Source organism: Saccopteryx leptura, chromosome 6, assembly GCF_036850995.1.
Source record: "Saccopteryx leptura isolate mSacLep1 chromosome 6, mSacLep1_pri_phased_curated, whole genome shotgun sequence".
Taxonomy (NCBI): Eukaryota; Metazoa; Chordata; class Mammalia; order Chiroptera; family Emballonuridae; genus Saccopteryx; species Saccopteryx leptura.
The window spans coordinates 153812609-153834995 of record NC_089508.1 but is presented as its reverse complement, the minus strand read 5'-3'; the positions used below and the strand labels follow the sequence as shown (position 1 = coordinate 153834995).

At 39.1% G+C, this 22387-nt stretch overlaps 1 pseudogene; it reads right to left on the bottom strand.

Annotated features, from left to right (window-relative positions):
* Nucleotides 1-7992: 7992 nt before the first annotated feature.
* LOC136377199 (pre-mRNA-splicing factor SLU7-like) lies at nucleotides 7993-11044 on the bottom strand (annotated as a pseudogene).
* Nucleotides 11045-22387: the final 11343 nt, after the last annotated feature.

Here is a 22387-nt window from a genome sequence, read left to right as displayed (position 1 = left end):
TCTTTGAGGGAAGAATAAAAAACCTGACTATTCAGGCAAAACATAGTTAAGTGGCCCTTGTGCAAATGAGATCAGTTTACCTGCTTCTTGGAAGAAATACCCTAGGCTCATCCACAGTGTCGTAGATGGGGCCGACGGCCCTGGGCACCTTCAGCCTTCAGTGGCAAACCCCAGCTTTCTGGGCAAGGTTAGGTCATAGGTGGCTGGAGCAGGGCTGGATGAGACCGAACCCTCCCTTAGAGGAGTGAGGGGGAAGCCTACCTTCCAGTGTCCCTGTTTCCTCACAGCAGAGGCATGTAAGTCTGGCAGGCTTTAGCTCAATGATCTTCCTTTCCACTATTGAAGCAGGACCCAGATGGCATCCTATGAGACCCCTTTGGGGCATTGGAGCCTTTAAGGGTGTATCCTAAAAGCTGGTAGTTCCCCTGATCTCTATTGGGCTTTTTCTGCCTCTAGGTATCTTAAAAGCCATGCTCAGAAGATCTCGCTGAGGGGTTTGAGGATCCCCATCTGCCTATATAAATCTTTTCCATATATCTGGAGCTATTTGGATAAAGACAAAACAGTGTTATTAGCTGGATCTAATAAAGAAGGTAGTAGTTTGCAGGCAAAAAAGATTTGGTGTCTCCTGTTCATCAGCATTCCAAAGAAATGTAAATTTTTTTTTAAGTAAAAAACATGATATGGTAGACCCGTAGGAGTTCCAGGATATGACTACCCCCTCTTAAATTTTTTTTAAATTGACATTAAAATGTTTGCTAAGTACACTTTAATAATACCTTAACTTTAAAGATTGTAAGCATGACAAAATACAGTAAATGCTTTTGCTCCATATGCCGGAGCATTTTCAGTTTAGCCAGTTTAGGAAATCCAATAATACAACAATGCATACAGACAATGAGCTATAGCATGCCTAGCAGCCTCTCCTGTTTTGACAGAGGTTACTATAGATCCGGAATCTGTATCCACTGTAATGTGGACATATGACTGTTTGCCAAATGAAGGTATATGAGTAACATCCATCTGCCAAAGTTGTCCTGGTAGGGGTCCCTGAGGGTTAACTCCAAATGAAGGGGCAGTATAGGACCCCTTGGACAGGATTTCCCAATCTGCCATAATGCTTCCCGAGAAAGTTGAAACTGTTTACACTGGGCTGCAGCGTTCTGGTGATGAACAGCATGAGACTGACTTGCTCGGTCTGTCATGGTTGCTCCATATAATTTTCTTTTGGGTAGCTTGATCAACAAGGGCATTCCTAGGCCCTGGCCGGTTAGCTCAGTGGTAGAGCATTGACCTGGTGTGCAGGATTCCCAGGTTCGATTCCCAGTCAGAGCACACAGAAGAAGCGCCCATCTACTTCTCCACCCCTCCCCCTCTCCTTCCTCTCTGTCTCTCTCTTCCCCTCCTGCAGCCAAGGCTCCACCGGAGCAAAGCCACCCCGGGCACTAAGGATGGCCCCATGGCCTCTGCCTTAGGCACTAGAATGGCTCTGGTTGCAACAGAGAAACACCCCAGATGGGCAGAGAATTCCCCCCTGGTAGGCATGCCAGGTGGATCCTGGTCAGGCGCATGCGGGAGTCAGTCTGACTGCCTCCCCATTTCCATCTTCAGAAAAATACAAAAAATAAGTAAATAAAAGAAAAAATACAACAACAAAAAAAAAAAGAAAAGAAAAAAAAGAAAAGGGCATTCCCTTCTGCTAAAGCTCCAGGGAGCATGGAGTGAGCTTGAGTATGTCCTATGAAACATGGAGCTTTTTGTTGACATATAACTTTTTGAAGAAGGAGGAACTGCTGAAATAGTTCCTCAGCATTTGTCCCTAAGACAGCAGTCTTTATAGTGGAAACACCATAAGTAAATATTTGCTGTCTGTCTATAGATTAAAGGGGGAATATGGCGAATGCTGAAAAGCCATGATCTTTGTGCCCCTCCCCTCCCCCAACCCCCTCCCTCTCTTCCCCCCACCCTGTAACCCCAACCCTGTTGTCCATGTCTCTGAGTCTCATCTTTATTTCCCACCTATGTATGGAATCATATAGTTCTTAGTTTTTTCTGAATTACTTCTTTCACTCAGTATAATGTTATCAAGGCCCATCCATGTTGTTGTAAAAGATCCTATGTCATCATTTCTTATGGCTGAGTAGTATTCCATAGTATATATATACCAAAGCTTTTTAATCCACTCGTCCTCTGATGGACACTTGGGCTGTTTCCAGATCTTTGCTATTGTGAACAATGCTGCCATAAACATGGGGGTGCATTTCTTCTTTTCTTACAGTGCTATGGTGTTCTTGGGGTATATTTCTAACAGTGCTATAGCTGGGTCAAAAGGCAGTTCGATTTTTAATTTCTTGAGGAATCTCCATACTGTTTTCCACAGTGGCTGCACCAGTCTGCATTCCCATCAGTAGTGCAGGAGGGTTCCCTTCTCTCCACATCCTCACCAGCACTTATTCTGTGTTGTTTTATTGATGAGCGCCATTCTGACTGGTGTGAAGTGATATCTCATTATGGTTTTAATTTGCATTTCTCTAATCATTAATGGTGTTGAACATTTTTTCATATGCCTATTGGCCATCTGTGTGTCCTCTTTGGAGAAGTGTCTATTCATTTCTTTTGCCCATTTTTGGATTGGATTGTTTGTCTTCCTGGTATTAAGCTTTACACGTTCTTTATAAATTTTGGTTATTAACCCCTTATCAGAAGCAATGTCAAATATATTCTCCCATTGTGTAGTTTGTCTTTTTATTCTGTTCTTGTTGTCTTTAGCTGTGCAGAAGCTTTTTAGTTTGATAAAGTCCCATTTGTTTATCCTGTCCTTTATTTCACTTGCCTGTGGAGACAAATCAGTAAATATATTGCTGCGAGAGATGTCAGAGAGCTTACTGCCTATGTTTTCTTCTAAGATGCTTAGGGTTTCACGGCCTACATTTAAGTCTTTTATCCATTTTGAGTTTATTTTTGTGAGTGGTGTAAGTTGGTGGTCTAGTTTCATTTTTTTGCAGGTAGCTGTCCGATTTTCCCAACACCATTTGTTAAAGAGGCTGTCTTTATTCCAATGTATGCTCTTACCTCCTTTGTCAAATATAAGTTGTCCATAAAGGTGTGTTATTTCTGGGTTCTCTGTTCTGTTCTATTGATCTATGTGCCTGTTCTTATGCCAGTACCATGCTGTTTTGAGTACAATGGCCTTATAATATAACTTGATATCCGGAAGTGTGATACCTCCCACTTTATTCTTCCTTTTCAAGATTGCTGAGGCTATTCGTGTTCTCTTTTGGTTCCATATAAATTTTTGGAATATGTGTTCTATATCTTTGAAGTAAGTCATTGGTATTTTAATCGGTATTGCAATGAATTTATAAATTGCTTTGGGTAATATAGACATTTTAATGATGTTTATTCTTCCTAACCATGAACACGGTATATGCCTCCACTTGTTTGTATCTTCCCTGATTTCTTTTATCAATGTTTTATAATTTTCCGAGTACAAGTCTTTAGTCTCCTAGGTTAGATTTATTCCTAGGTACTTTATTTTTTTGGTTGCAATGGTAAAGGGGATTGATTCCTTGATTTCTCTTTCTGACAGTTCATTATTAGTGTATAAAAATGCCTCTGATTTCTGAGTATTGATTTTATATCTTGTCACCTTGCCGAATTCATTGATCAGGTCTAGTAGTTTTTTGACTGAGACTCTAGGGTTTTCTATATACAATATCATATTGTCTGCAAATAATGATAGTTTTACTTCTTTTCCAATTTGGATGCCTTTTATTTCTTTTTCTTGTCTGATTGCTGTGGCTAGGACTTCCAGAACTATGTTGAATAAGAGTGGTGAAGGGGGCGCCCCTGCCTTGTTCCTGATCTTAAGAAGATTGCTTTTAATTTTTGGCCATTTAGTATGATGTTGGCTGTGGGTTCTCATAGATGGCCTTTATCATGTTGAGGTATGTTCCCTGTATTCCCACTTTGCTGAGAGTTTTGATCATGAATGGGTGCTGGATTTTATCAAATGCTTTTTCTGCATCTATTGAAATTATCATGTGGTTTTTCTCCTTCCTTTTGTTTATGTGATGAATCACATTGATTGATTTGTGAATATTGTACCAGCCTTGCCTCTCAAGAATAAATCCCACTTGATCAAGTTTTATGATTTTTTTCATATTTTGTTGAGGATTTTTGCATCTAAGTTCATCAGGGATATTGGCCTATAATTTTCTTTTTTTATGTTGTCTTTGCCTGGTTTTGGAATCAGAATTATGCTCGCCTCATAAAAGGAGTTTGGAAGTCTTCCTTTCTCTTGAATTTTTTGAAATAGCTTGAGAAGGATAGGAGTTAGTTCTTCTTTGAATATTTGGTAGAATTCACTTGTGAAGCCATCAGGCCCAGGATTTTTCTTTTTTGGGAGTTTTTTTATAGCTCTTTCAATCTCATTTGTTGTAATTGGTCTGTTTAGGTTTTCTCATTCTTCCAGATTGATTTTTGGCAGATTATATGATTCAAGGAATTTGTCCATTTTATCTAGGTTGTTTAGTTTTTTGGCATACAGTTCTTCATAGTATTTTCTTACAATATTTTGTATTTCTGATGTGTCAGTTGTTATTTCTCTACTCTTGTTTCTAATTTTATTTATTTGAGTCCTCTCCCTTTTTTTCTTGGTGAGTCTCATTAAAGGTTCATCGATCTTGTTTACCTTTTCAAAGAACCAGCTCCTGATTTCATTGATCCTCTGTATTGTTTCTTTAGCCTCTATGTCATTTATTTCTGGTCTGATCTTTATTATTTCCTTCCTTCTACTTGCTCTGGGCTTTACTTGCTGTTCTTTTACTAGTACTTTTAGATTCAGGGTTAAGTTGTTTATTTGAGCTTTTTCTAGCTTCTTGAGGTATGCCTGTAATGCTATAAACTTCCCTCTCAGGACTGCCTTTGCTGTGTCCCATAAATTTTGAGTTGATGTATGCTCATTATCGTTTGTTTCTAGGAATTTTTAAATTTCTTCTTTGATTTCAATGTTAACCCATTCGCTATTTAATAACATGCTATATAGTTTCCAAGTGTTTGAATGTTTTTCAATTTTTCTATTGTTGTTGATTTCTAGTTTAATGCCATTATGATCAGAGAAAGTGCTCGATATGATTTCAATCTTCTTAAATTTGTTGAGCCCACTTTTGTGCCCTAACATGTGGTCTATTCTAGAGAATGTACCATGAGCGCTTGAAAACAATGTCTATTCTGCTGTTTTAGGGTGAAAAGTTCTGAAGATATCTATTAAATCGAGTTGATCTAATATGTCCTTTAAGTCTGCTGTTTCTTTGTTAATTTTCTTTCTTTAGGATCTATCTAATGATGTTAATGGGGTATTGAAATACCCTACTACTATAGTATTACTGTTGATCTCACCCTTTAAGTCCATCAAAGTCTGCTTTATATATTTAAGTGCTCCTATATTAGGTGCGTAGATATTTATAATGGTTATATTTTCCTTCTGGATTGCTCCCTTTATCATTATGTAATGACCTTCTTTATCTCTAACTATGGTCTTTGTTTTAAAGTCCATTTTGTCTGATATAAGTATTGCTACCCAAGCTTTTTTTTTTTTCATTTCCATTTGCGTGAAATATTTTTTTCCATCCTTTTATCTTCAGTCTGTGTGCATCTTTTAATTTAAGGTGTGTCTCTTGTAGACAGCAGATGTATGGGTCCTGTTTTCTTATCCACGCAGCTACCATATGTCTCTTGATTGGATCATTTAATCCATTTACATTTAAGGTTATTACTGATATGTAATTGTTTATTGCCATTTTTTTCTTTAAAACTGTATTCCTCTTTTGCTATATTCTTTTTCTCCTTTGATCTGTTTACAACAGGTCCCTTAGCATTTCTTGCAGTCTTGGTTTGGTTGCAGTGAATTCCTTGAGTTTCTTTTTTTTTGTCTGTAAAGCTTTTTATTTCTCCTTCAATTTTAAATGATAGCCTTGCTGGATAAAGTAGTCTTGGTTGTAGGTTCTTGTTCTGCATTACTTTGAACATTTCTTGCCATTCTCTTCTGGCTTCAAGTGTTTCTGTTGAGAAGTCAGAAGTCATCCTTATGGGGGCTTCTTTGTAGGTGATAGTCTTTTTTTCTCTAGCAGGTTTTAATATTTTCTCTTTATCAGTTAGCTTTGGTATTTTAATTATGATGTGTCTTGGTGTTGATTTCTTTGGGTTTCTCCTTAATGGAGTTCTCTGTGCTTCCTGAACATGTGAGATGTTTTCCTGCCTTAATTGGGGGAAGTTTTCCGCTATGATATGTTTGAACAAAGTCTCTATCCCTTGTTCTTTCTCTTCTTCTTCAGGAACCCCTATGATGCGGTTGTTATTTCTCTTCATGTTGTCACAGAGCTCTCTTAGAGTTTCCTCAGACTTTTTGAGTCTCTTATCTTTTTTCTGCTCTGCTTCCGTGCCTTTATCTTGTCCTCTAACTCGCTGATTCAATTCTCTGCTTCATCCATCCTGCTTTTAATTCCTTCCATTGTGTTCTTTATTTCAGATATTGTATTTGTCATTTCTGACTGATTCTTTTTTATTATTTCAATGTCTTTTTTTATATTTGTTATCTCTTTATTTAGGTTTTCGTAATGGCTATCTATGGTTGTTCTAATATCTTTGAGCATCCTAACAATCATTATTTTAAACTCTGCATCTGGTAATTTGGTTATATCTGATTCACTTAGGTCCTTTTCTGGGGATTTCTCTTGGTTTATTTGTGTTGTAGTTCTCTGCTTCCACATTTTCTCTTCATGGGAGTGGCTATGATCACACGCTTGGGTGCACAAGCGTTGGTGGCCTTGGCCTTTGCCCTTCCTCTGTTTGTGATGATATGCTCGGTCCTGAGGGCACTGGTGAGCACCTTTGCTCAGCTGCGGGTCTCTGCCTGTTTCCAGGCTTTTGCCCTGCCCTTGCAGGAGGAGCCCGCTCGAGGAACGGCTGCTAGCCTTGGCTCTACCGCCGGGCAGGACTGCGTGCCCAAGCTCAGCTCAGTAGCGGAACTCCACCTCTTCTGGTCTTTTGGCTCCACCCCCATGGGAGGAACCGGCTACCAAGTCAGACCGGAAGCCTGGTTGCACGGGCGGGGCAAGGCTGTGCTCCTGCATCCTTGCTCAGGGGCTGGTCTCCACCCTTTCTGGGGTTCCCGCCATTCTCCCGCAGGCTGGATTACAAGCTGCCAGCAGCTGAGCTTGTCTGCTTTTGCACGCCCCCTTCTCCCCAGCCGGGCAAGATTGAGCTCACACCTGAGTCCAGTGGTGGCCAGCTGGCTTCCGCCCCTGCCAGCAGAACCATGCTTTTGTCTCCCACTGCCTCCCACCCTCCGGCAAGCCCTCAGCCGCATGGTTGGAGGCGTTGCAGCTCGGACCCTAAGACTCACTACTGTAGGCCCAAAAGCTCCCTCCTTCTATGCGACTCTGCTCTGACTGCCGCGGGGGAGCTTGTTTGGCTGCTCTCCCGCTTCCCTTTGCTGATATTGCTGTTTCCGGGGGAAATATTCACTTCAGCTTTGGGGAGTGACTTGTTCCAGAGGTTAGGGTGGCTATCTCCCAAAATGTTTCTCCCTGTGCCTCCTAGATTACACTGTCTTCCTGTTACTCTGGTCCTCTCCTCTCTCCCCATCCCCGGGAGCCCCGGGTGAGTGGTTGTGAGAGAGATGTTCTGCACAGTCCCTTTAAGAAGGATCCTGGGTCTGCGAAATCAGACTCTTTCTCACAAACAGTATCCTGACTTGTTTCCAGCTAAATACTGTCCTTATGCCTCTTCTGGGCTCTAGGGCTGCAGGCTGGGGCTTTGTTCCTGAGGCTCAGGACCCTTCCCTCTCTGCTTAACTCACTTCCCACCACACGAGTTTCTCCCTGCTGCCATTCGCTCTGGGGAGCTGGGCAGCTCTCTCCGTGTTTCCGCTTTTCCTACCAGTCTCAGTGTGGCTTCTTCAGTGTTTCTTGGTTGAAGAGTTCTCTTAGTTTAGTCCAAAGTTGGTTTTTCCAGATGATAGTTCTTAAAATTCTCTTCTACAATTTTCATGTGTTCTTCTGGTTTGTAGCCATTCCACCGATCCCTCTTCCCATCATAGTCAAACATCAGCTGAGGCTGGACATGTTCATCAGGAGCTATGTTAGTTCCAGTAAATTTTGCTCCAACTCGTCTAGGTCTCTGGAAAACAGAGTAAGATAAAATCTTTCCCTAAGTAACTGTAACCCAAAGGAAAATTTCATGATCTTTATAGAGCAGGTATGAGTATACAAGGGACTTTATGGTTTATTTAATAAAATTACCAGTTAGTCTTCCAGCAGTAAAAGTTGATGCTGAACTACTTTCAGTCAAATTAGGTTTTATTTAAGCAGTAGCTAAGTGTAGATAATTTTAGAGAAATAGAACTAAGCTCCCTGACAAGAAATAAGGAAAGAAAGATTCTGATAAGAGTTTCCAAAATTTTCAAAGGCAAATTTACCTCAAAGCAGTCTTTCTTTTTGTGTGTCATGGCCCCACAATTTTCACATGCTCCTTTGCTGTACTTAGTAGTTATGGAATTCTATAAATGAGTATAAAGAAAAACAAAGAAAATGTTCTGTTTACCTGAATACATTAGAAATAACATCAACTCTCATTATATTGTCTAGTAAAATGATTCATTTAAAAGAACAAAGCCCTGGCCAGCTGGCTCAGTGGTAGATTGTCGACCAGGCATGTGGAAGTCCTGAGTTCAACTACGGCCAGGGCACAGAGGAGAAGCACCCACTTGCTTCTCCACCATTTCTCCTATACTTTCTCTCTGTCTCTCTCTTCCCCTCCTGCAGCCATGGCTCCACTGGAGCAAAGTTGGCCTGGGCGCTGAGGATGGCTCCAAGGCCTTTGCCGCAGGTGCTAGAATGGCTCCAGCTGAAAAAAAGCAATGCCCCAGATGTGCAGAGCATCAGGCCAGGTGGATCCTGGTCTGGCACATGCAGAAGTCTGTCTGCCTCCCTACTTCTCACTTCAGAAAAATACCAAAAAAAAAAAAAAAAAAAAAAAGACAACCAGTAAAGGGTCTTTATAATTTTATAAATGAGAAAGTTTAAAAACTTCAGCAATATAAAATTGATAAAATAAAATATAAAAGTTAATGTCATATATATTGTGAATTTTTTTTTTTTGTATTTTTCTGAAGCTGGAAATGGGGAGAGACAATCAGACAGACTCGTGCATGCGCCCAACTGGGATCCACCCGGCACGCCCACCAGGGGCGACGCTCTGCCCACCAGGGGATGATGCTCTGCCCCTCCGGGGCGTCGCTCTGCCGCAACCAGAGCCACTCTAACACCTGGGGCAGAGGCCAAGGAGCCATCCTCAGCACCCGGGCCATCCTTGCTCCAATGGAGCTTTGGCTGCGGGAGGGGAAGAGAGAGACAGAGAGGAAGGAGGGGGGATGGAGAAGCAAATGGGCGCTTCTCCTATGTGCCCTGGCCGGGAATCAAACCCGGGTCCCCCGCACACCAGGCCGACGCTCTACCGCTGAGCCTGCAGGCCAGGGCTATATTGTGAATTTTAATACCAGATAAAAGGTTATGTAATCTAGATCCACTTTATATAGTATTGCATTAAATGTTGTTTTGTTAAATTCTTACAATAATATCTCCATTTCTACATGGATACACACAGGTTGCCTACATACCTCTTTTACACCCTTGTTGTACCATTCTCCAGACGAGCTGTACTGTTTTTGTTTTTCTGGTTGTGGTCTCTGGTGCTTTAAAGTGGGCATTTTTGAAGGATCAATATACCATGGCACTGAAGAAATATACTGAGGAATATGAGGGTTGTGATGTCTCTGTAATAAAATTAAAAACAAAATTTTTAAAGAATAAAGTTTAAAAATAATTGCTATTACAATTGCAAAAAGTAGCCTATACAGGATCTAAGAATAGATATTGCAGTGTGTGGTTGGGGGTGAGAAAGGGAAGAGGAGAGAATCGCTTGATAGCTCTATCATAAAAAAATAATAATAACATAATTTAAATTAGAGTGAAAAATTACCCACAAAGAAATGATGAATACTAATATAGCTGAAGGAGGAAGGAAGATGTACATTAGTGAGATAAATCTTCCATCAGAGCAAGAGGTAAACTAGTAGTGTTTTAGAGTTGGTTAAAATAAAGGGTTCAGTATATTATTTAGACATGTGAAGGTACCAGCCAGAAAAATCTCAAAAATACAAAAATTTATAAGTAGTCACTTTTGTACAGTGGGACAAGGAGTGGGAAGGGTTGAAAAGGACTATAATTGTTCATTGTAAGTCCTTCAATATTTTTTGGTTACTAAATCTTATACATATGAGTTTAATAAAATACAAAAAAACATGATATTAATGGTAAAGATAGCTTTCTGTCAAAGGATAAATAATTGGTAAAGCAGACATGACTTTGCTTTTTTATTCCTATTTTTCTTTAGTGAGAAGCAGGGAGGCAGAGAGACAGACTCCAGCATGCACTCGACCGTGATCCACCTGGCAAGCCCACTGAGGGAGATGCTCTGCCCATCTGGGGCTGTTGCTCTACTCTCTACTGCTCAGCAACTGAGCTATTTTAGCACGTGAGGGGAGGCCATGGAGCCATCCTCAGCTCCCGGGCCAACTTACTCCAGTAGAGCATTGGCTGCAGGAGGGGAAGACAAATATATTGAGAAGGGAGATGGTGGGGCAGCTGATGGTCGCTTCTCTTGTGTGTCCTGACTAGGAATAGAGCCAGGGATTTTCATATGCCGGGCTGATGCTCCACCACTGAGGCAACTGGCCAGGGCTGATATGAATTTGTATTTTAAATGAAGAGATCATGCAAAAAATGAACCAACACACACAGACAACTACTTACTTTCCTTCTTCATCAACTTCGGCAAGAGCATTACCCAGTTTTCGTTGTTCTTCTAACTCCTTCTTCTTTCACCAGTCCTCTCTGGTCATCTTCTTTGGTTCCTCCAAACTCATTTTCTTGGACCCCGACAGGGGGGCTGTATTAAGGGTATCTACAGCTGCAGCTGACATTGTTATCAGCATCTTCTCTGAAAAGAAAGAAATCAAAACTTCCTTCTTGGTCCACGTTCCTGGTTCCCTCTCCAACCTGGTGTTCAGCACCCCGTGACCATATATATTATGACTTAGAAGCTTTCAGCTCATTTCACAGCATTTTCTAACTTCACCTTCTTCTCCTTGGGCCTGTCTTCGCACTTACCCACCGCCCCCCACACCATCCTCCGCACTGTCCCGCTCCTGCTGCACTCACTATTCTTCCCACCCAAGTTCTCATAATAATTCCTTACCAGTCTTTGCTCCATGGGCCACAAAACCACTGGATAGAAACAAACCAATTTGTCAAATTTACTTCCTGTTTTAGCATTCCTGGCAGCCACCACGAACACATGAGCACTAACAACTCTTTTGGTCTCCCGAGACCTTGCGAGTTTTGCTAGTCTTCCAACTCCCTGGCATAGTCTAGCCCTGTTGTGATAGTTTATTCAAAATTCTGATTTGTTCATATCATGTCCCACCACCCAAGCTTAAAAGCCTCCCATAAAACGTATTGCAAGAGAAATATAAGGCCACACTATCATTTCACAGTGAGAAAAAAAAAGCCCTATTTTAAAAATATCATATGAATATTACACTTTTTTAGACTAGACCCATTTAAAGTGCTTAAGAGCCATAAGCGGCTCACAGCTATCCTACTGAGCAGTGCAGCTCCAGTGACAGGTTTTTTGCTTTTAAAACCACTGAAGACACAGTCCTGGTCTGACGGCCTCAGATAACGTCTGAATCATAGGAGGGCAGCTTCCTTCAAGGTCCCAGTTCCCTGTTTTCTCCTCAACCTGGCATTTTTCTGCACTTTGGGGATGTATCTAAGAATTAGAAGCTTTCCGCCCATTTTCCAGGGTTCTTCAGTTTCACCCCTCTCCCCCATACCCTCAGACCTTGTTCACCGCCCCTTCCCCTCAATCTGGACTTAATTGCAGTTTCAATCTCTTTCAGAAATATTATCTAGTCGTGGAGTCTCAAATTTTCTGATTAAGAATGTTGAGAAACCCTGGTCGGTTGGCTCAGTGGTAGAGTGTCGGCCTGGCATGCAGGAGTCCAGGGTTCCATTCCCAGCCAGGGCACACAGGAGAAGCGCCCATCTGCTTCTCCACCCCTCCCCCTCTCCTTCCTCTCTGTCTCTCTCTTCCCCTCCCACAGCCAAGGCTCCATTGGAGCAAGGATGGCCTGGGCACTGGGGATGGCTCTGTGACCTCTGCCTCAGGCACTAGAATGGCTCTGGATGCAACAGAGTGACGCCCCAGAGGGGCAGAACATCGCCCCCTGGTGGGCATGCTGGGAGGATCCCGGTCGGGTGCATGTGGGAGTCTGACTGCCTCCCCATTTCCAGCTTTGGAAAAATGAAAAAAAAGAAAAAAAGAATGTCGAGAAAAAGAAGACTTGACAAACCTTTGTAGACTTAAGGAAGATTTATTTGGGCTCATCTGAGGATATTGCCCAAATGATTATATAGGCAGCAGGACAAAGAATATATAGCTATGCATTAGCTGTTTTAGGTGATTACCTATATTCAAGGATTAATAGCTTTACCTCAGGTGGAGAGAATATGCAGATAAGGAAGCCTCATCAAGCACCTGGAGTAGGGAATGTGGGAAGGGTTCTGGAAGCAAACATAATATTTCCCCAGGTACAAGATGCTACCATGTATAGGATGCACCTTAATTTGGGGGCCTGAAATTTGAAAAAATAAGTATTACACAGTTATTGAGTTCAAGTTTTAGTCATCATAAAATTCATACAACTCCTCATCCGCATGAAAAAGCGGGGAATACAAGTAAAAAATTCTACAACCATTGTATAAGACACTCCCAGTTTTTAGATCCTAAATTTTTAGTAAAAGGTTGCATCTTATACATGGGGAAATAGGGCATATCTGTATTTTTATCAGGATGTAGAAAGAACAGGCAATGCCTTCTATAATCATTTCTCTTTTTAATTGAAACTATTGTAAAGTGTATGTGGCTAGTTAGGAATTTACTGTTCCTTTGGTTACTGATCAAGTTCCAGCAGCAGCTTAAACATTCTTTCTTTTCTCAAGCACTAGTAAGGTTATATGTCACATGGGTTCTTTTTTCCAGCATCACCCCCCTCAAATAAAGAGAAAAAAAAAGGTCTTGGCTTCCAAATAATCCTTTTTTCTCTTTTTTATCAATGTCTCTCTTGCCCCATCCTTCTTCCTATTGATGAGGGTGAAAGCTTGCAGGAATGACTGAGTCAGCCTGTTTAATTACAGTTTCTTTATCAGCTTCCTGGAACAACTTGCAGCACAAAAAAACAAAAACAGGGTTTGTAAATAGTTAAGACAAATGGACAAAACTCTGCTCATGCCCCATCCCCTCCAAAGACATGAGTTACGTATGCTTGCAGATAAAACAATCACGCACCTTGTGCAGAAACACCGAAAAGTTATGTAAGAAATCTGACTTCCGGAGATGACGTCAGAGTAATGGCGGGGTAAGAAGCAATACTGATAAATCTCCCCCAAAACTCAACAACATCTTCAACCAGAAACAGAAAAACCTATACTTGGAGCCTCCAGATGCTTCGCAATACACCCAAAGGTATGGTCGAGTGAAAAATTGGCTAAATATATAACCAAACCCCGAAGGACAAAAAAAAAAAAAAAAACAGAGCCACAAGTAAAAGCTCCAAGAAGAACACAATAAAACCAAATTTAAACTGTGACAACAACAAAAAGAAAGAGGGGGAGAAGATGGAGATTAACAATAGCAAAGGATGATGGAGTGCAAAAGTACTCACAAAATAGTTCGCTACAATGAACAGGGTAGGGACCCTTTTCATTACTCAAAGGTAACCACCATTGAAAAAACCACCACAGAAGCACATGAGATAAAAAAGATAGCAACAGAGGAAAGATGTATGGAATACAACCAAATAAAAACAAAAGATAGAAAAACAAAAGAGAAGGATCAAATAAGACACAAAACTAACAGAAAGCAAGATAAAAAATGGCAATAGGGAACTCACAAGTATCAATAATTACACTAAATGTAAACGGATTAAACTCACCAATAAAAAGGCACAGAGTAGCAGAATGGATTAAAAAAGAAAATCCAACTGTATGCTGCCTACAGGAAACTCATCTAAGTAACAAGGATAAAAACAAATTCAAAGTGAAAGGCTGGAAAACAATAGTCCAAGCAAATAACATCCAAAAAAAAGCAGGTGTAGCAATACTCATATCGGATAATGCTGACTACAAGACAGGAAAAGTACTCAGAGACAAAAATGGCCATTTCATAATGGCTAAGGGGACACTGAATCAAGAAGACATAACAATTCTTAATATATATGCACCAAACCAAGGAGCACCAAAATATATAAGATAGCTACTTATTGATCTTAAAACAAAAACTGACAAAACACAATCATACTTGGAGACCTCAATACACCGCTGACGGCTCTAGATCGGTCATCCAAACAGAGAATCAACAAAGACATAGTGGCCTTAAACAAAACACTAGAGCACCTGGATATGATAGACATCTACAGGACATTTCATCCCAAAGTGACTGAGTATACATTTTTCTCCAGTGTACATGGATCATTCTCAAGAATTGACCATATGTTGGGCCACAAAAACAACATCAGCAAATTCAGAAAAATCGAAGTTGTACCAAGCATATTTTCTGATCATAAAGCCTTGAAACTAGAATTCAACTGCAAAAAAGAGGAAAAAATCCCACAAAAATGTGGGAACTAAACAACATACTTTTAAAAATTGAATGGGTCAAAGAAGAAATAAGTGCAGAGATCAAAAGATATATACAGACTAATGAAAATGACAATACGACATATCAGAATCTATGGGATGCAGCAAAACCAGTGATAAGAGGGAAGTTCATATCACTTCAGGCATATATGAACAAACAAGAGAGAGCCCAAGTGAACCACTTAACTTCACACCTTAAGGAACTAGAAAAAGAAGAACAAAGACAACACAAAACCAGCCGAAGAAAGGAGATAATAAAAATCAGAGCAGAAATAAATGAAATAGAGAACAGAAAAACTATAGAAAAAATTAATAGAACAAGGAGCTGGTTCTTTGAAAAGATCAACAAAATTGACAAACCCTTGGCAAGACTTACCAAGGAAAAAAGAGAAAGAACTCATATAAACAAAATCCAAAATGAAAGAGGAGAAATCACCACGGACACCGTAGATATACAAAGAATTATTGTAGAATACTATGAAAAACTTTATGCCACTAAATTCAAAAACCTAGAAGAAATGGATAAATTCCTAGAACAATACAACCTTCCTAGACTGAGTCAAGAAGAAGCAGAAAGCCTAAACAGACCTATCAGTAAAGAAGAAATAAAAAAACCATTAAAAACCTCCCCAAAAATAAAAGTCCAGGCCCTGACGGCTATACCAGCGAATTTTATCAAACATTCAAAGAAGACTTGGTTCCTATTCTACTCAAAGTCTTCCAAAAAATTGAAGAAGAAGCAATACTTCCAAACACATTTTATGAGGCCAACATAACCCTCATACCAAAACCAGGCAAGGATGGCACAAAAAAAGAAAACTACAGACCAATATCTCTAATGAATACAGATGCTAAAAAACTAAACAATATACTAGCAAATCGAATACAACAACATATTAAAAAAATAATACATCATGATCAAGTGGGATTCATCCCAGAATCTCAAGGATGGTCCAACATACGTAAAACGGTTAACGTAATACACCATATCAACAAAACAAAGAACAAAAACCACATGATCTTATAAATAGACGCAGAAAAGGCTTTCGATAAAATACAACACAATTTTATGTTTAAGACTCTCAACAAAATGGGTATAGAAGGAAAATATCTCAACATGATAAAGGCCATATATGATAAACCATCAGCTAACATCATATTAAATGGCACTAAACTGAAGGCTTTTCCCCTTAAATCGGGAACAAGACAGGGTTGTCCACTCTCTCCACTCTTATTTAATGTGGTACTAGAGGTTCTAGCCAGAGCAATCAGACAAGACAAAGAAATAAAAGGCATCCATATCAGAAAAGAAGAAGTAAAGGTATCACTTTTTGCAGATGATATGATCCTATACATCGAAAACCCCAAAGAATCCACAAAAAGACTACTAGAAACAATAAGCCAATACAAAGGTCGCAGGATACAAAATTAACATACAGAAGTCAATAGCCTTTCTATATGCCAACAATGAAACAACTGAGAAGGAACTCAAAAGAATAATCCCCTTCACGATTGCAAAAAATAAAATAAAATACTTAGGAATAAACATAACAAAGAATGTAAAGGACTTATATAATGAAAACTATAAACCATTGTTAAGGGAAATCGAAAAAGATATAATGAGATGGAAGAATATACCTTGTTCTTGGCTAGGAAGAATAAATATAATCAAGATGGCTATATTACCCAAAGCAATATACAAATTTAATGCAATTCCCATCAAACTTCCAATGACGTTTTTTAAAGAAATAGAGCAAAAAATCATCAGTTTTATATGGAACTATAAAAAACCCTGAATAGCCAAAGCAATCCTAAAGAAAAAGAATGAAGCTGGGGGCATTACAGTACCTGACTTCAAACTATATTATAGGGCCACGACAATCAAAACAGCATGGTATTGGCAGAAAAATAGACACTCAGGCCAATGAACAGAATAGAAAGTCCAGAAATAAAACCACACATATATAGTCAAATAATTTTTGATAAAGGGGCCAACAACACACAATGGAGAAAAGAAAGCCTCTTCAATAAATGGTGCTGGGAAAACTGGAAAGCCACATGCAAAAGAATGAAACTGGACTACAGTCTCTCCCCCTGTACAAAAATTAACTCAAAATGGATCAAAGTCTAAACATAAGACCTGAAACAATAAAGTACATAGAAGAAGACATAGGTACTCAACTCAGGGACCTGGGTTTTAAAGAGCATTTTATGAATTTGACTTCACTGGCAAGAGAAGTGAAGGCAAAAATTAATGAATGGGACTACATCAGACTAAGAAGTTTTTGCTCAGCAAGAGAAACTGATAACAAAATAAACAGAAAGCCAACTAAATGGGAAATGATATTTTCAAACAACAGCTCAGATAAGGGCCTAATATCCCAAATATACAAAGAACTCATAAAACTCAACAACAAACAAACAATCCAATAAAAAAATGGGAAGAGGATATGAATAGACACTTCTCCCAGGAAGAAATACAAATGGCCAACAGATATATGAAAAGATGCTCATCTTCTTTAGCTATTAGAGAAATGCAAATCAAAATGGCAATGAGATACCACCTCACACCTGTTAGATTAGCTGTTATTAGCAAGACAGGTAATAGCAAATGTTGGAGAGGCTGTGGAGAAAAAGGAACCCTCATACACTGTTGGTGGGAATGTAAAGTAGTACAACCATTATGGAAGAAAGTATGGTGGTTCCTCAAAAAACTGAAAATAGAACTACCTTATGACCCAGCAATCCCTCTACTGGTTATATATTCCAAAAACTCAGAAACATTGATACGTAAAGACACATGCAGCCCCATGTTTATTGCAGCATTGTTCACAGTGGCCAGGACATGGAAACAACCAAAAATCCCATCAATAGATGACTGGATAAAGAAGATGTGGCACATATACACTATGGAATACTACTCGGCCATAAGAAATGATGACATCGGAACATTTACAGCAAAATGGTGGGATCTTGATAACATGGTATGAAGCGAAATAAGTAAATCAGAAAAAACCAGGAACTGTATTATTCCATACGTAGATGGGACATAATAGTGAAACTAAGAGACATTGATAAGAGTGTGGTGGTTACGGGGGGGAGGGGGGAATGGGAGAGGAAAAGGGGGTGGGGAGGGGCACAAAGAAAACAAGATAGAAGGTGACAGAGGACAATCTGACTTTGGGTGGTGGGTATGCAACATAATTGAACGACAAGATAACCTGGACTTGTTATCTTTGAATATATGTATCCTGATTTATTGATGTCACCCCATTAAAAAAATAAAATTATAAAAAAATAAAAAAAAGAAATATGACTTCCAGGAGCTCGTGTTTTGAGCCTATTAGGTCATGTTGCTCTGCCGGTTAAGTAAATCCCTTTTTCTTCAGCAAGTTGTCTGAGCATCTTTGCCCTCTGGGAGTTTCTTCCTGCATTTCTGCAACACTGTACACTGTAAACCATCCTAACACTCTTATAGTTGTTCGATAAAATGCTGCCCAATCCAGGAATCATTTAATAAAGCTAACTAAACCTTAAAATTTATTCAGTTGAATTTTTTTTTATTTTTTGTGCCATCTGTTCTTGTAATTAAAAGTTTTTGAAAAAAATAACATGTATTTCTTTAAAACATAAACGTGAAAATAGCTAACTCAGTAAGATAACCCATTATAATATCTATGTTTTTCTTATTAAGAATTTGAAGTGCTTAGAGTTTAGGAATGTAAATATTAATTTTGATTCTATGGTGCAATAGGTGAGGGAATAGAAAGTGTCAGAGAATACCTTGAAAGTGAGTAATCTACAAATCATCCACACTTGTTTTATATCTTCTTAAAACAATTACTGAAATTTACTTGGAAATGTGGAAGTCTAGTAAATTTGAACCACCAGGCACAAGCCAGGGAGCTCATCTCACAGAGGAATCAAAGAATGTGCTGGACAAGAGGGAAGATCTTTTGTAAGGTTTGGGTTCAATCCTAGAGGATTGATTCCACGGAGGGTCTCAGGAAGCAGTTCTGAATGGGTTGCTGTTTGTAAATTGCGATTAAGATACACTGGGATCAATCAGGATCTATGTGCCCTTGTGAAGTGAGGGTGGTGTAGCAATTGAGTATCCTACTACCGGTAATAGTTTGGAATAACAAAGAGGGTCTGAGGCATCATTAGTAAGAAAAGAGTAGTCACTCAAAGAGGAGGTGGTTATGGCATTTTTAGTTACTGATGACTATGAGAAACAGTGTTTCCTATTTAAGGGGAAGACTTAACCTAGGGAGCTATAACCCTTGCAGCCAAAAACCTTAGAATCACCACTTAGAAGTTGAAGGGGTACAGATTTGGTTTCAAACTGGACACTTTTGTGTGTCCATGATATAATATGGAGCTGAGACATATAGAAGGTGATACAGGGAGAAAATACGGGAAGGTGTGGGTTAGGATTCTTTCTTCTTGATGTATTAAGAGCATTCGATAATTGGTTATTGACTAAATCATTCAATCAATTTTGGTTCTGAAATGCCAGGGAAGAAGGGCCAATGAACTGGCATATATTGAGAACCAGGTCTTTGCCTGTCCCCATTAAAGGTTAGAATTTTTAAGAAAGCCTGAATTAAGTATTAAGGTCTTATTTTGTTTCTAAACAGAGAGTCTTGTTGTTATACTAGAAACAGCATCCTCACCTAAGATTCTGAGGAAAGGCCATCAATTAGGGAATAATCAGTCCATTCTTTTATTTTTTAATAATTTTATTTTTAATGGGGCGACATCAATAAATCAGGATACATATATTCAAAGATAACAACTCCATGTTATCTTGCCATTCACTTATGATGCATACCCATCACCCAAAGTCAGATTGTCCTCTGTCACCTTCTATCTAGTTTTCTTTGTGCCCTTCCCCCTCCCCCTTACCCTCTCCCTCTCCCCCCTCCCCCATAACCACCACACTCTTATCAATGTCTCTTAGTTTCACTTTTTATGTCCCACCTACATATGGAATAATGCAGTTCCTGGTTTTTTCTGATTTACTTATTTCACTTAGTATAATGTTATCAAGATCCCACCATTTTGCTGTAAATAATCTGATGTCATCATTTCTTATGGCTGAGTAGTATTCCATAGTGTATATGTGCCACATCTTCTTTATCCAGTCATCTATTGACGGGCTTTTTGGTTGTTTCCATGTCGTGGCCATTGTGAACAATGCTGCAATGAACATGGGGCTGCATGTGTCTTTACGTATCAATGTTTCTGAGTTTTTGGAATATATAACCAGTAGAGGGATTGCTGGGTCATAAGGTAATTCTATTTTCAGTTTTTTGAGGAACCACCATACTTTCTTCCATAATGCTTGTACTACTTTACATTCCCACCAACAGTGTATGAGGGTTCCTTTTTCTCCACAGCCTCTCCAACATTTGCTATTACCTGTCTTGTTAATAATAGCTAATCTAACAGGTGTGAGGTGGTATCTCATTGCAGATTTGATTTGCATTTCTCTAATAACTAAAGAAGATGAGCATCTTTTCATACATCTGTTGGCCATTTGTATTTCTTCCTGGGAGAAGTGTCTGTTCATGTCCTCTGAATTTGCTGATGTTGTTTTTGTGGCCCAACATATGGTCAATTCTTGAGAATGATCCATGTACACTGGAGAAAAATGTATACTCAGTCACTTTGGGATGAAATGTCCTGTAGATGTCTATCATATCCAGGTGCTCTAGTGTTTTGTTTAAGGCCACTATGTCTTTGTTGATTCTCTGTTTGGATGACCGATCTAGAGCCGTCAGCGGTGTATTGAGGTCTCCAAGTATGATTGTGTTTTTGTCAGTTTTTGTTTTAAGATCAATAAGTAGCTGTCTTATATATTTTGGTGCTCCTAGGTTTGGTGCAAATATATTAAGAATTGTTATGTCTTCTTGATTCAGTGTCTACTTAGCCATTATGAAATGGCCATTTTTGTCTCTGAGTACTTTTGCTGTCTTGTTGTCAGCATTATCAGATATGAGTATTGCTACGCCTGCTTTTTTTTGGATGTTATTTGCTTGGAGTATTGTTTTCCAGCCTTTCACTTTGAATTTGTTTTTATCCTTGTTACTTAGATGAGTTTCCTGTAGGCAGCATACAGTTGGATTTTCTTTTTTAATCCATTCTGCTACTCTGTGCCTTTTTATTGGTGAGTTTAATCCGTTTACATTTAGTGTAATTATTGACACTTGTGAGTTCCCTATTGCCATTTTATAGATTGCTTTCTGTTAGTTTTGTGTCTTGTTTGATCCTTCTCTTTCATTTTTCTATCTTTTTTTTTTATTTGGTTGTATTCCATACATCTTTCCACAGTTGCTATCTATTTTTTTATCTCATGTGCTTCTGTGGTGGTTTTTTCAATGGTGGTTACCTTTAAGTAATGAAAAGGGTTCCTACCCTGTTCATTGTAGTGCACTATTTTGTGAGTACTTTTGCACTCCATCGTCCTTTGCTACTGTTAATCTCCATCCTCTCCCCAACTTTCTTATTGTTGTTGTCACAGTTTAAATTTGGTTTAATTGTGTTCTTCTTGGAGCTTTTACTTGTGGTTTTGTTTTTGTTTTTTTGTTCTTTGTATCTGATTGGAGAACCCCCTTTTAGGAATTCCTGGAGTGGGGGTTTTTTGATGACAAATTCCCTCATCTATTCTGTATCTGTGAATGTTTTTATTTCTCCTTCATATTTAAAGGATAGCTTCGATGGTTATAGTATTCGTGGCTGGAAGTTCCTCTCTTTCAGGACTTTAAATATTGGGGTCCACTCTCTTCTAGCTTGTAGAGTTTCTGCTGAGGAATCTGATGATAATCTAATGGGCCTTCCTTTATATGTTGTATTCTTCTTTTCCCTGGCTACCTTGAGAATTTTTTCTTTGCCGTTGGTTTGTGCCAATTTCATTATGATGTGCCTTGGAGTAGGTTTGTTGGGGTTAAGAAATCTCGGAGTTCTGTTTGCTTCATGAATTTGAGGCTTTAGTTCTTTCCACAGGCTTGGGAAGTTCTCATCTATTATTTGTTTGAGTATGTTCTCCATTCCATTTTCTCTCTCTTCTCCCTCTGATATTCCTATTATTCTTATGTTATTCTTTTTGATGGAGTCAGATAATTCCTGTAGGGCTATCTCATTTTTTTTAATTTTTGATTTTCTTTCTTCCTCTCTCTGTTGTGCCTCAAGTTGCTTGTCTTCTATTTCACTAATCCTCTCTTCTATCTGGCCTGTTCTATTAGCCAAGCTTGTTACCTCATTTTTCAGCTCGTGAATTGAGTTTTTCATCTCTGTTTGATTTGTTTTTATAGTTTCAATTTCCTTGGACATATATTCTTTGTGATCATTGAGTTGTTTTCTGAGCTCCCTAAATTGCCTTTCTGTGTTTTCTTGTATATCTCTGAGTATTTTTAGGATTTCTATCTTGAATTCTCTGTCATTTAGCTCCAAGGTTTCCAATATATTAAATTTTTTCTCCATAGATTTTCCCTCATCTATCTGTGTTACCTCTCTTTCTTTTGTATCCATGATATTCGATTTTCTCTTCCTTAATGGCATCT